The sequence below is a fragment of the Mustelus asterias genome, chromosome 3, assembly GCF_964213995.1.
Source record: "Mustelus asterias chromosome 3, sMusAst1.hap1.1, whole genome shotgun sequence".
Lineage (NCBI taxonomy): Eukaryota > Metazoa > Chordata > Chondrichthyes > Carcharhiniformes > Triakidae > Mustelus > Mustelus asterias.
Window position 1 is genome coordinate 107,280,122 of NC_135803.1, and position 15,708 is coordinate 107,295,829.

Here is a 15,708-nt window from a genome sequence, read left to right on the forward strand (position 1 = left end):
CTAATCAAGTCTTTAAGAAACAAAACAACGTGAGTGGAGAGAGCATCAAGACAGAGTCGCTGAGCAGAAACTGATAGCCAAGTTCCGCATACACGAGGACGGCCTCAACCGGGATATTGGGTTCATGTCACACTATTTGTAACCCCCACAGTTGCCTGAACCTGCAGAGTTTCACTGGCTGTCTTGTCAAACACGGGACACAGTGGACAGAGTACCCTTCGTTGTCCAGTACTTCCCCGGAGCGGAGAAGCTACGGCATCTCCTCTGGAGCCTTCAACATGTCATTGATGAAGACGAACATCTCGCCAAGGCCATCCCCACACCCCCACTTCTTGCCTTCAAACAACCGCACAACCTCAAACAGACCATTGTCCGCAGCAAACTACCCAGCCTTCAGGAGAACAGTGACCGTGACACCACACAACCCTGCCACAGCAACCTCTGCAAGACGTGCCGGATCATCGACACAGATGCCATCATCTCACGTGAGAACACCATCCACCAGGTACACGGTACCTACTCTTGCAACTCGGCCAACGTTGTCTACCTGATACGCTGCAAGAAAGGATGTCCCGAGGCATGGTACATTGGGGAAACTATGCAGATGCTGCGACAACGGATGAATGAACACCGCTCGACAATCACCAGGCAAGACTGTTCTCTTCCTGTTGGGGAGCACTTCAGCGGTCACGGGCATTCGGCCTCTGATATTCGGGTAAGCGTTCTCCAAGGCGGCCTTCGCGACACACGATGGCGCAGAGTCGCTGAGCAGAAACTGATAGCCAAGTTCCGCACACACGAGGACGGCCTAAACCGGGATATTGGGTTCATGTCACACTATTTGTAACCCCCACAGTTGCCTGAACCTGCAGAGTTTCACTGGCTGTCTTGTCTGGAGACAATACACATCTTTTTAGCCTGTCTTGATGCTCTCTCCACTCACGTTGTTTTCTTTCTTAAAGACTTGATTAGTTGTAAGTATTCGCATTCCAACCATTATTCATGTAAATTGAGTTTGTGTCTTTATATGCTCTGTTTGTGAACAGAATTCCCACTCACCTGAAGAAGGGGCTTGGAGCTCCGAAAGCTTGTGTGGCTTTTGCTACCAAATAAACCTGTTGGACTTTAACCTGGTGTTGTTTAACTTCTTACAATATTCTAGCCACCATGGTAGCCGTGCAATTTCTGGTAGGGAACGCTCCTACCCACCTGGTGAACTGATCTATAATAACCAAACAATAGGTTTTGCCGTGGGATTGTGGTAGTGGCCCTGTGAAATCTATTTGCAGATGTTCCCAGGGCCCCTTTGGTCAGGGCTGGTGTCCCATCTTAATTTTTATGGGTCGACCGGGGTTGTATGGCATGCATGTCATGCATCAGTGACAATGTCGGGCTATGTCCCTTCCCATTCCTTTCCACCATCATTCTTTTCCTATACTAATTGCCATGGCTTCTCTTCCCGCATGTGAGAGTCCGTGGTGTAGTTCCAAGAGGGTGTTTTGTATGCACTCCGGCGCCATTACCTTGTCATTGTGTCTCCAAACATTATCAGTCCCTCTGCTCACTCCTTGTGCTTCCCACTTACCCCTTTCCTCTTTCGAGGTATCCTTGTGTAAGTCCCGAATATCTATTTTGTTTCCTGTCTGGCCCGTTACTGCTATTGGCAGCTCGCCAACTGCCTCCTGTTCTACTGCTAATTGAGCTGCTCTATCTGCGGCTTGGTTCCCTTTGTATTTTAACCAATCTGGGTTATCTCTTTCTGGTTCCTTCTGATGTGCTTTTATTTTTATTACTGCCGCTTCTCGGGGTTTTTCGTTGGCTTTTAGTAATGCCTCGATCCTTTGTTGGTGTTTAATAGGAGTTCCTCCCGTGGTTACAAACCCCCTTCTACCCCATGCTGTCATATAATCGTGTATTACCCCGAATGTGTACCTACTATCGGTGTATATGTTGACTGTCTTTCCTTCGGACAATTCTAGTGCCTTTGTGAGTGCCACTAGTTCCGCCACCTGTGCGGATAGACCTCCGTCAATACTTTCTGACTTTACCGTTTCCAATTTGTCATTTACAACTGCCCACCCTGTCCGGGGTGATCCTTCCACGTATTTACGTGAGCCATCTACAAAAAGCTGTTGCTAAAGGTACATCCTTTACTCTACCTTCTTCTATATCCGTATCTACATCTCCACAATTATGTGGTTTTCCTGTATCTAAAATTCCTTCTGCTGGGTTATCTCCTGTGTCTCTTACTATTATAACTGATTTGCTGGGAGGTAGGAGGACGGCTTCCCATTTAGCTCTTCTCATGTTCGAGACGGACCTTAACTTTCCTGTATTTAGCATTTCCACCAAGGTGTGTTTGGTGTGGAGGATTATATTTCCTGTCATTACTATTGGTTCGCTAACCTTTACGGCCCAGGCGGTGCAGTCTAAGGTGGCTATGCACCTTGGCAGTCCGGTTACCACCGGCCCTTCTGCTGTTGAACAGTAACCTATGGGTCTCCATTTATCGTAAGAAGTTTAACAACACCTGGTGTTAAACCTCTTACTGTGTTTACCCCAGCCCAACGCCGGCATCTCCACATCATGATCTCCATTTATCACCATGATCTTGTGTTACTACTGCAGAGTAGAACCCCCTTCATTATTACAGTGTACGTGGAAATTTTTATTGGAATCTGGTAGTCCCAGTCCGGGGGTTGATGTCAGTTCTGCCTTTAACTTATTATAGGCCTCTTCTTGCTCAGGTCCCCATTCTATGGAGTTAAAGCTAGCTTTCCCCCTTTAACTAGCCTCTGTATAGGCTCTGCCAATTTTACGAATTCCGGGATAAAACTTCGGCTATAATTAAACAGTCCCAGCACCTTCCTGACTCCTCTTACGGTGACTGGCCGCGGCATTTGTTGTACCGCCTTCTTTCGGTCTGTTGGCATCTCTTTAAGCCCTTGTGATATTAAGTGTCCCAGGTACAGGACTTGTGCTTTCCCGATTTGTGCCTTTTTGGGGCTCACCTTTAACCCTGCGGTTTTCTAGGTATAGTGTTCCCTGATGTCCTGACTTAGATTCTGAGGCTATTAATATATCATCCACGTATTGTAGAATCGTGCTACCCTGGTAGTTCTACCCTTTTCAGGATGTCACTCATTACTCGATGGAAGATGGCGGGGCTATTGTGGAATCCCTGCGGTAGGCAAGTCCAAGTGCACTGTTTGTCTCCCACTGTAAATGCAAATTTGTCTTGGGATTCAGGATCCAAGGGTAGGGACCAGAATCCATTGGCTATATCCAATACAGTAAAGATTTTATGCTCCGGTGACAATCCATTCAGGATTGCTGAGGGGCTTGCTACAATGGGGTGCAATTTGGACGTGACTTTATTGAGGCCGGTGTAGTCTATGGTGAGTCTGTAACTTCCGTTGGGTTTGCTCACTGGCCAGGTAGGGGAGTTAGTGGTACTCGTAGTTTCCCTCAGAATTCCTTTCTCCACTAACACTTTAACTATTTCTACTACCGCTGTCTTTGCTTCCGGTTTTATAGGGTATTGTCAGTGGGGCTTGTGCTCCGGTCTGGGCACCTTTATTCGGTCAGTTTTGGTTAGGCCCGTGTCTAATTTCATTTCGGCCCATACTCCGGGGACGGAGGCACAGGTGGCTCCAAACCCCTCTGTTTCTAGTCGTCAATCTCTGGTGGGGCTGTGGCCATCTTGATAGTCTCGAGGTGATTTGTGAGTTTTCCCATTCCGGTTTTCCGGCCGTCCCGTTTTGGCCAGATTAGCTCTCCCTTCCCACAGTCAATCAAAATCTCATACTCCTTCATTAAATCATTTCCCATTATTGTACCCTCGGTATTTTTACATACATAGAATCTCATAGGTATATACAAATTATTTATTTCTACTAATGTGGTCTCACTCAGGTAGGCGGGTGTTTTGTTCCAAAGAACAAAGAACAATACAGCACAGGAACAGGCCCTTCGGCCCTCCAAGCCGCACCGCTCCCTGGTCCAAACTAGACCATTCTTTTGTATCCCTCCATTCCCACTCCGTTCATGTGGCTATCTAGATAAGTCTTAAACGTTCCCAGTGTGTCCGCCTCCACCACCTTGCCTGGCAGCGCATTCCAGGCCCCCATCACCCTCTGTGTAAAATGCGTCCTTCTGATATCAGTGTTAAATCTCCCCCCCCTCACCTTGAACCTATGACCCCTCGTGAATGTCACCACCAACCTGGGAAAAAGCTTCCCACCGTTCACCCTATCTATGCCTTTCATAATTTTATACACCTCTATTAGGTCACCCCTCATCCTCCATCTTTCCAGTGAGAACAACCCCAGTTTACCCAATCTCTCCTCATAACTAAGTCCTTCCATACCAGGCAACATCCTGGTAAACCTCCTCTGCACTCTCTCTAAAGCCTCCACGAACTTCTGGTAGTGTGGCGACCAGAACTGGGCGCAGTATTCCAAATGCGGCCGAACCAACGTTCTATACAACCGCAACATCAGACCCCAACTTTTATACTCTATGCCCTGTCCTATAAAGGCAAGCATGCCATATGCCTTATTCACTACCTTCTCCATCTGTGACGTCACCTTCAAAGATCTGTGGACTTGCACACCCAGGTCTCTCTGCGTATCTACACCCTTTATGGTTCTGCCATTTATCGTATAACTCCCCCCTACGTTAGTTCTACCAAAATGCATCACTTTGCATTTATCTGGATCGAACTCCATCTGCCATTTCTTTGCCCAAATTTCCAGCCTATCTATATCCTTCTGTAGCCTCTGACAATGTTCCTCACTATCTGCAAGTCCAGTCATTTTTGTGTCGTCCGCAAACTTACTGATCACCCCAGTTACACCTTCTTCCAGATCGTTCATATAAATCACAAACAGCAGAGGTCCCAATACAGAGCCCTGCGGAACACCACTAGTCACAGGCATCCAGCCAGAAAAAGACCTATCCACTGCCCCCCTCTGTCTTCTGTGACCAAGATGTGGAGATGCCGGTGTTGGACTGGGGTGAGCGCTGCTCCTTCGTCAGATAGAGTGGAAATGTGCTCTCATTTCCACTCCATCTGACGAAGAAGCAGCGCCCAGAAAGCTAATGGTATTTGCTACCAAATAAAGCTGTTGGACTTTAACCTGGTGTTGTTAAAACTCCTTCTGTGACCAAGCCAGTTCTCCAACAATCTAGCCACCTCCACCTTTATCCCATGAGATCCAACCTTTTGCACCAACCTACCATGAGGGACTTTGTCAAACGCTTTACTAAAGTCCATATAGACGACATCCACGGCCCTTCCCTCGTCAACCATTCTAGTCAGTTCTTCAAAAAACTCCACCAGGTCAGTGAGGCATGACCTCCCTCTCACAAAACCATGCTGACTATCGTTAATGAGTTTATTCCTTTCTAAATGCGCATACATCCTATCTCTGAGAATCTTCTCCAACAACTTCCCTACCACAGACGTCAAGCTCACCGGCCTATAATTTCCCGGGTTATCCTTCCTACCCTTCTTAAATAACGGGACCACATTAGCTATCCTCCAATCCTCTGGGACCTCACCTGTGTCCAGTGACGAGACAAAGATTTGCGTCAGAGTGTAAGTTTCAGGGCAATCCTCCATACGTTAAAGGACTCAGAAGAAATCTTGACAGTTTAAAAGTGACCAACTCTGTGGCTGCTGCCTGATGGAAAGCTTCCCAGAAGGCTCGGTGGGACAAACATAACCTGCTCTGTGGACTGTGCTAAGAAAAAGGTATGAGCCCCCTGAATATGCAAGTGGCCAGAAAGGCAGACACGCCAGTGACCTAATCATCAGAGGAACAAAGGCAGATGGAGACCAGCAGACGAATAAGTAAACAAATCAGCGGGGGGCAATGGCAATGGAAATCGGCCCATCACCAGAAGACAAGAAGACCCATCCCCCTAATGGGATACCATTCAGGAAGCTACAGAGGGACATCAAAAGGACATTAAAATATCAATCAAGGCAGTTTCAGCCTTTTGTGTTTGGACTTGACTCAATTTAAACTGAAACTGCCGGTGATTGAAAGCCCCATTGTCTGTGAAAACATCTACGGGGGGCGGAGTCGATCGGACCCTTTAGAAAAGTCAAAAACTTAAAGGATACAGGTTCAAGGCAGAAGCAGTTTTCAGGGTGTTTTCAGTGCTTCAGGTCTGACAGGTATTGCAGAGTTGTTTTCAGAGTTGTGGTGCTTGAAAACCGTTTTGGAAACGTTAGCTGGAGAGTGTGGCTGTTTGAATGGGCAGAAGTAAATTGAGTTGAGAGTCAAACAAGCAGAAGCACGCTCTTCCAGAATCGCAACTAGGGACACAGACAAGCAAGACCAAGCTCTCTTCCAGAATCGCAAGCTGAGAAACAGACAAGCAGGACCGAGCTCTCTTCAGTTTCGACCCTTCACTAAGACATTCGAGCCGACCACAAAAGGGACCCCTTTTTGGACTGCGAGTATCCCAGCCAACCTTGTGAAGTTCCCGAAGATAGGATAGAGGTTGAGGGAAAGGGGAGGGGTGGTGTATTGTAATTTTAAAGTTCAGTAATCTTGTTTGAACTGTGTAAAGTAAGATTTTACTTGTGTCTGTTAGCATTTCTCCCATAGTGATAGCATAAAGCATAAGTTTTATTCATGTGTGGTGTGGCATTGGAGAGGTTGATTCTATTGTTAAATAAATCACTGTAAGTTTGAAACTCGGTTCGGAGTTCGTCTTGCCTCTTGTTCTCTCATCAACGCACTCTGGTGAGGTCACAGTTTCAATATCCCTTACCATAAATCCGGAGTCCAGAACCGAGGGTGATCTGAGCGATTCGAACCCGCTCACTCCAGGAAGACTGCTGGTCAGGAGATAAAGGATCAGAGTTTCTCTGTTTCTCTCTCTTGGGAACCCACTCGAGTGGGTTTATATTCCCTAAAAGACAGGGTGGCTATTGTCCCACTGACAAGGAAGAGAATCACTCGGGCCTTGGTGGTGGTTCTGGTATAGCTGTGTGATATAAGTATCAGGCTACCGGTCAGGTATAAACGGTGAGCCTGGTTCAGCGCTCTCTCCTGCGGGGCTGCCCCAGTGCGGCATTCCCTGACCGTTTGGAAGTTGTAGGAGAGAGACACTCACAGCTATCGGCAGACCCCCAAATACCGGCCCGCAAGTGGAGTAAAAAGAAAGATCCCACTACAAGAGGCCCAGCGATTTCATCTCTCGTCTGCCTGAGCAGCCTTGGATAGATTCCATCAGGCCCTGGGGATTTGTCAGTCTTTATATTCCCTAAAAGACCTAACACTTCCTCCCTTGTAATGGAGGTTTTATCTAACGGGTCAACACTCCCCTCCGAGACACTCCCAGTCAACACATCCTTCTCCTTTGTGAATACCGACGCAAAGTATTCATTTAGGATCTCCCCTACTTTTTTGGGCTCTAAGAGGTCCGATTTTTTCCCTGACAACCCTTTTGTTCCTAACGTGTGAATAAAATGCCTTGGGATTCTCCTTAATCCTGTCTGCCAAGACATTTCGTGACCCCTTTTTGCCCTTCTAATTCCTACTTTGAGTTCTTTCCTACTTTCTTTGTATTCCTCCAGAGCTCCCTCCATTTTTAGCTGCCTGGACCTAACGTACACCTCTCTTTTCTTTTTGACCAATCCCTCAATTTCCCTGGTTATCCACGGTTCTCGAATCCTACCCTTCCTATCCTTTTTTACAGGCACATGCCTACCCTGCAGCCCTAACAACTGTTCCTTAAAAGACTCCCACATGCCAGATGTGGAGTTACCCTCAAACAGCCTCTCCCAATCAACAGCTGCAATTTCTGCCTAATCCCACTAAAGTTAGCCTTCCCCCAATCCAACACCTTACCCTTGGGACACCACTCATCCTTTTCCATCACTATCCTAAAGCTAACAGAATTGTGGTCACTATTTGCCACATGTTTTCCTACCGAAACTTTGAAGACCTGACCGGGCTCATTCCCCAGCACTAGGTCCAGTATAGCCCCCTCTCTTGTTGGGCTATCTATATATTGTTCCAAAGAACCTTCCTGTATGCATTTTACAAATTCCTCCCCATTCAGACTCTCAGCCCTACACGATTTCCAGTCTATACCAGGGAAATTGAAGTCTTCCACTACAACAACCCTATTTTTCCTGCACCTATCCATTATCTCCTGACATATCCGTTCTTCCACTTCCCTTGGGCTGTTGGGCGGCCTGTAGTATACCCCCAACATAGTGACTGCGCCCTTCCTGTTTCTGAGCTCCACCCACAGTGACTCGTTACATGATCCCTCTGAATTGTCCTCCCTCTGCACCGCTGTAATATGCTCTCTAACTAATACTGCTACTCCCTCACCTCTTTTGGCCCTTCCTCTGTCTCGCCTAAAACACTTGTACCCTGGAATATTCAGTTGCCAGTCCTGTCCCTCTTTCAACCAAGTCTCTGTCACTGCAACCACATCCAAATTCCTCGTAAGCATTAAGGTCCTAAGTTCGTCTGTCTTACCTGCTACGCTCCTTGCATTGAAGTAGATGCACTCCAGACCTCCAGGCCCAGTGAGGTCATCCTCCCCCAGAGTGCTCTTCCTCTTTGCCAGCCTTGTCCTGACCCCAAGCTCGTCCCCAGCCTCTACACTTGTAGACATAATGTTTTGATCCCCACCCCCCTGCCATATTAGTTTAAACCCACCCAAACTGCACTAGCAAAACTCCCAGCCAGTTTATTCGTGCCCTTCCAATTTAGTTGTGACCCGTCCTTCTTGTACAGGTGCCCTCCTCTCTTAAAAACTTCCCAGTGATTCAGGAATATGAAGCTCTCCCTCCTGGACCAGTCCTTTAGCCAAGCGTTCAATTGTACTATCTTCCTATTCCTAGCCTCACTGGCCCTAGGCATTGGGAGCAGCCCAGAGATTGCCACCCTGGAGGCCCTACTTTTTAAGCCTATTTCCCAACTCCCTTAATTGCTCTCGTAGGATCCCCCTGCTCTTCCTATCTACGTCATTTGCACCAATGTGTACAATGACATCCATTTATTTATCCTCCCCTTTTAATATGCCTCCTATCCGCTCGGAGACATCCAATACCCCAGCACCAGGTAGGCAGACTACCATCCTGGAGTCCTGTTCGCACCCACAGAATCACCTGTCCGTGCCTCTAACCAACGCGTCCCCCACCACTATTTCTCTCCTAATCCCTCTCTTTCCTTTCCGGGCCCTCCTATCTTTGTTAGATAAATCATCCTCCTTGTAGTGGGTAAGGGAAGGTCGGTGACAGATACGGATGCTCCTGTGTCCACCAGCATCTCACATTGCCTGCCCCCTACTAGTGCAGACACATAGATCCTTTCCTCCTTCTTCCCCTTATGAATGGGGGCTGCAGGCCGTCAGTCTTGCTGATCTCGGAGGTTCCTTAGTCCCTCCAATTCTGCTGTGGACATGGATCGGGGCGGGGGTCTCCCATGTTTGTCCCAACATATGTGTGTCCATTTTTATTACAATAATTACAATGTCTCCCACTGTTTCCAAATTTATTTCCTTTCCTTGGGACCCAGCACTCCTTTGCAAAATGCCCTTGTCGGCCACAATTGTGACAGGTCAGCTTGGGCTTAGTTCCACTCCCGCTACCGTAGGTGGCTACTCTCTCTGGTTTTATCTTTGTCTGAGATTTCTCCTCCCCGCCTCCAAGTACACCACTAGCCCATTGATGCGCATTATCACACACGAGGCTTGAGATGCTCAAGGAAATAAAGGCTTTTATTTACTATTACAACAAAGCTACCATGTATAGTACACGATCCCAGACTGAGGGGTCCCAGACAGAGCAGTGACCTTTATACCTCTCCCAGGAGGCGGAGCCCGACTGGGATGTACCATAATAACTATAATACAGGTGTAACAGCCCAACCCTAACCCCAACAGCCACAAATAGAACAACCCATCCCTAACCCCAACAGCAACATATATACATACTCGTAGTACTGGCCAGACCCTGGCTCAGTACTACCTAGTGGGAACCAACGATGGTTCACCACATTCACCCCTCCATTGAAGACAAAGGCCGGCGGGGTACAAAAAAACCCAGAATAATTTGTCATCAGTCTATAAGTTCAGACAGTCAGGGGGACCGCACCGTCGTTGTGACCTCCTCAACACCGGTGATGATACCGGAGTAGGCACTCGCGGTGGCGTTCTCCCCAAGGCGATGTCCAACGGTTCCTCCACAGTCTCACGGGCCGGCTGACCCCGAGGTGATAATCCGTTGAGTTCCGACACGCCCTGAAGTGGTGACCATCTCCTGGACTCAGGCAAGCTGTACACGGGAGTAAAAGGGTTAAGTAATGGTCCTGATGCTGCCCGCGCCGTGTCAGGAGGGGAAACAATAGTTGGGGGGTCTCTAACAGGAGGTATGGGAGCGACAGGGGTTTCTACGTCCCCTGCTGGCGCCAGGTCTCGAATCGAGACCGTGTCCTCTTGCCCGTCAGGGTATGCCACATAGGCATACTGAGGGTTGGCGTGGAGGAGATGGACCTGTTCGAACAACGGGTCGGACTTGCGGGCCCTTACATGTCGCCGCAGGAGGACAGGTCCTGAGTATGTCAACCAAGACGGTAATGAGGTCCCAGAGGAAGACTTCCGAGGGAATGAAAACAGCCTCTCATGAGGAGTAACGTTGGTTGCCATACACAGGAGTGAGCGTATGGAATGGAGCGCATCAGGGAGCACCTCTTGCCAACGGGAGACTGGAAGGCTTTTTGACTTCAACGCCAGTAAGACAGCCTTCCAGACTGTCGCATTCTCACGTTCCACCTGTCCGTTACCCCTAGGTTTGTAGCTCGTGGTTCTACTAGAGGCCATCCCGTATGAGAGCAGGTATTGCCTCAAGTCATCGCTCATGAACGACGAGCCCCTATCGCTGTGAATGTAGCAGGGGTACCCGAACAGATTAAAAAGATCACGGAATGCCTTGACAACCGTGGCAGCGGATGTATCAGAGCAGGGAATAACAAAAGGGAATCTCGAGTACTCATCAATGATGTTGAGGAAGTACACATTCCGATCTGTCGAGGGAAGGGGGCCCTTAAAGTCGACACTCAGTCTTTCGAAGGGACGAGTGGCCTTGACTAGTTGTGCCCGATCAGGTCGGTAAAAGTGCGGTTTGCATTCCACGCATACCCGACAACTTCTCGTTGTGGACCTGACATCCTCCACCGAGTAGGGCAGATTGCGGGCTTTTACGAAGTGGTAGAGCCGAGTGACCCCAGGATGGCATAGGTCATTATGGAGAGCCTGCAAACGGTCCTCCTGTATACTGGCGCATGTTCCACGCGACAGGGCATCCGAGGGCTCATTGAGTTTCCCTGGACGATACATGATGTCGTAATTATAGGTGGAGAGTTCGATTCTCCACCTCAAGATCTTGTCGTTCTTGATCTTGCCCCGCAGCGTGTTATTGAACATGAACGCCACGGACCGCTGGTCCGTGATCAGGGTGAACCGTTTTCCCGCCAAGTAATGGCGCCAATGCCTGACGGCCTCCACAATGGCCTGGGCCTCCTTTTCCACCGCTGAATGTCGAATTTCGGGGCCTTGGAGGGTGCGGTAAAAAAAGGCGACGGGCCTGCCCGCCTGGTTAAGTGTGGCGGCCAGGGCGAAATCCGATGCATCGCTCTCCACCTGAAAGGGGATGGACTCATCAACAGCGTGTATCGTGGCTTTCGCGATGTCGGCTTTTAGTTTATCAAAGGCCAATCGAGCCTCTGGTGTTAGGGGAAAAGAGGTGGACTTGATGAGCGGACAGGCTTTGTCCGCGTAATTGGGAACCCACTGTGCATAGTAAGAGAAGAAGCCTAAGCATCTTCTCAGTACTTTTGCACTAGTGGGCAGGGGACGTTCAAGGAGGGGACGCATACGGTCTGGATCAGGGCCAATGACCCCGTTTTCCACCACGTATCCGAGGATGGCTAAACGGCGCGTACGAAACACACACTTCTCCCTGTTGTAGGTCAGGTTCAGGCGAGATGCAGTGCGTAGGAACTTAAGGAGATTTGTGTCGTGGTCCTGCTGGTCATGGCCGCAGATGGTGACGTTATCCAGGTACGGGAAGGTAGCCCGCAGCCCGTTCTGATCCACCATTCGGTCCATAGCACGCTGGAAGACCGAGACCCCATTGGTGACACCAAAAGGAACCCTGAGAAAGTGATACAAGCGACCATCCGCCTCAAAAGCCGTGTATTGTCGGTCCTCTGGGCGAATGGGGAGTTGGTGGTAGGCAGACTTGAGGTCTATGGTGGAGAACACCTGGTACTGTGCAATCTGGTTGACCATGTCAGATATGCGCGGGAGGGGATACGCATCCAGCTGCGTGTATCTATTAATGGTCTGACTATAATCAATGACCATCCGGGGTTTGTTCCCACTCTTGTCCACCACGACCTGCGCTCTCCATGGACTAGCGCTAGATTGTATGATCCCTTCCTTGAGGAGCCGCTGAACTTCAGATCGAATGAAGATCCGATCCTCAGCGCTGTAACGCCTACTCTTAGTGGCGATGGGCTTGCAGCCTGGCACAAGATTCTGGAACAGGGAGGGTGTGGTAATCTTCAGCGTCGAGAGACTACAGGCGTTGGGCAATTTGGAAGCTGCGGTTCTCCCACTGAAAGCGGAGGGAGTGGCCCACCGTACTGTAGGGTTACACTCTTCAAGTGGACCATGAAATTTAGTCCGAGGAGTATTGGCGCGCAAAGGTGCGGTAACACCAGGAGCTTGAAGCGCTTGTAAACCGTGCCCTGCACCGTTAAATTTACCACGCAACTCCCTAGCACGGTGACAGACCGGGACCTTGATGCCATTGAAATCGTCTGTTTGACAGGTTGGATCTGGAGGCCACACCGCTTCACAGCGTCTGGGTGAATAAAACTCTCAGTGCTCCCGCTGTCAAACAGACAATAAATCAAGTGTTTGTTTACCTGAATATCCATCATAGACTTGTCGAGTTTGTGAGGCTTTGCCTGGTCCAGGATGATCGACGCCACCGTTGGTTCGTGAGCGCCACTGCAGGCAGCTGAGATAGAAGCAGCCATGCTGGTCGTTCGCGGTCGGTGCCGACCAACATGGCTGCTCCCATAGGTCGCACGTGGGTGATGGCGCCAAAATTAGTGACCCCTGGTGGTCGCGCATCTCTTGCGACTCCGTCGACTGTAATGGCGGCGTCCTGGCCTCGCACGTGGATGAAACCCTCGACGATGCCGACGACGAAGAACTGGGCTCCGGGGAGTCGCAGGCCGCACTGCTGTTCCTGGAACTAAGTTTGGATCGGCATACCTTTGAATAGTGCCCCTTCTTACCATAGGCGGAGCACAACAAAGCTTTAGCGGAACATCGCTGCCAAGTGTGCTTCACCCCCCACAGAAGTAACACCGCGGGCCGCCCGGAGCTGCTGCCATCTTCAGGCCCGAGTGTGGGCACGCCATCACGTAGCTTTTCGAACCCGAGGGACGAGGAGGGATCAGTGACTGCTCCTGCCACGTTGTCTCCACGTGGTCTTCGGGATACAATACTAGGCTTTTGGAGGCCGTCTCCAACGTATCCGCTAGTTCTATCAACTTAGTGAGATCAAGATTACCTTGCTCCAACAGTCTGAGTCGGATATAAGATGATCCGATTCCCGCCACAAACGCATCTCGAGCGAGGTCGTTCATGTTCTGGTCTGCCGACACTGCTTTGCAGTTACAGCCCCTGGCTAGCTGTCGGATCTCGTTTGCGTACTCTTCCGTCGTTTCGCCGGGCTGCCGTCGTCGAGTGGCTAAGAGGTATCAAGCATGCATCTCGTTTGGCGGTTTAATGTAACGCTTCTTAAGAAGCTCGAGGGCCCTTGTGTCGGCGGTGGCCGCACGGATCGCGAGATATACGGTGTCGCTAACCCTCGCGTGGAGGACCCGGAGTCTGTCGTCGTCTGTGGTGACCGCTGCGGAGGCTGCAAGGTCGTCCTCAAAACATTTCAACCAGTGGTCGAAGGTGTTAGAGGCGCCCACCGCACATGGATCCAGTGTAAGACGTTCGGGTTTTAACATTTGCTCCATACTCTCTGTATCGTTTTCTTTTTTTTTAACGACGAGAGTTTAATTAATAGTAAATAAAATTGATGCGCGTTATCACACACGAGGCTTGAGATGCTCAAGGAAATAAAGGCTTTTATTTGCTATTACAACAAAGCTACCATGTATAGTACACGATCACAGACTGAGGGGTCCCAGACAGAGCAGTGACCTTTATACCTCTCCCAGGAGGCGGAGCCCGACTGGGATGTACCATAATAACTATAATACAGGTGTAACAGCCCAACCCTAACCCCAACAGCCACAAGTAGAACAACCCATCCCTAACCCCAACAGCAACATATATACATACTCGTAGTACTGGCCAGACCCTGGCTCAGTACTACCTAGTGGGAACCAACGATGGTTCACCACACCCATTCCACCAGTTCATTATAATCCTGGGGCATGATCACTCCCATCTTTAGGATGGTTTGGTGAGCGCTGGAGAGCCCATCCTTGAAAGCCTGGATGTAGGCTCGATCCCCACGGCCTGGGTTTCCTTGCCCTGAGCATTCCTGATAGACTTGGAACAACTGTTCCCCATATTCAGATGCTCCTTCCCCCTTTTGTTGCTTGGTCGTTGTGATTCTACTCCAATTAGTAGGAGCATTTCCTAAACCACTCTGGATTTCTGTTTTAAACAGGGCGAAGGGTGCCTGTTGGGCATCTATTTCTGCTGTTAAGGCTACTGCGTGTGTCCAACGTCCCCCACTGTAGTCTTGTGCTGGGGGACTGGTGGGCCCTCCGGCTACCTGCCTCCATTTATCCGCTGGACATGCGGCCCTGACCAATTGGTGTATATCCGTTAAGTGCAGTTGGTGTCCTACCCAAACCGTATCCAATTCTTCCCAAAATTTTGTATTTGCGCTTCTAGGTTGTAGTTTACCCAGGGAGGCCATTATCTGTTGTCTTTCGCCCGGGGTGAATGGTTTGTAATTTGCTTTTGGCTGCACGTCCGTTCCCCCTTGGGTTACTGGCATCAAGTTGTGTTCTAGCGCCTCCCCTTCCTCTGGAGGGGCGGTTGGTCCCTGTTGTGTGGACTCATCAGGGGGCAGAGGAACAGTTTCCCCTCCCCATTGATTCTTCTCTAATACTCGATTCCTTTTCTCCAATTCCCTTACTCTGGATTCTAATTTTTAAATCTTATCCTTATCTTCGTTCCACTTTTTAGTGGAGGCGACTACTTGTTCAATTAGTCCAGCTAATTGATGTACTGACAATACCCCTGCCTTTTTTGTTTTGTCTCTCTTTTCTCCATCTACCCACTTTCTCTGTTGTTTTAAGGTCTGAGAAACATCCCAGCCATCCCTGTGCATCTTCTTAATCAACGCGTGTCTGTCTGTCATATATTTATCAATAAGAGAACCCGCAGGTCCCCACTTAGTTTCTCTACCTGCCATCTTGCAGACTTCTACACCCCTGGCCACGATTACTTCCTGAGCAATGTGTTTTCTCCACCATTAGGGTTTCTATTTATACTCAATACCCCGGCCATGATTACCTCCTTGGCAACGTGTTTTCTCCACCGTTAGGGTTTCTATTTATACTCACGGCCACGATTACCTCCTCGGCAACGTGTTTCCTCCACCGGAGTCCGGCTCTAGGT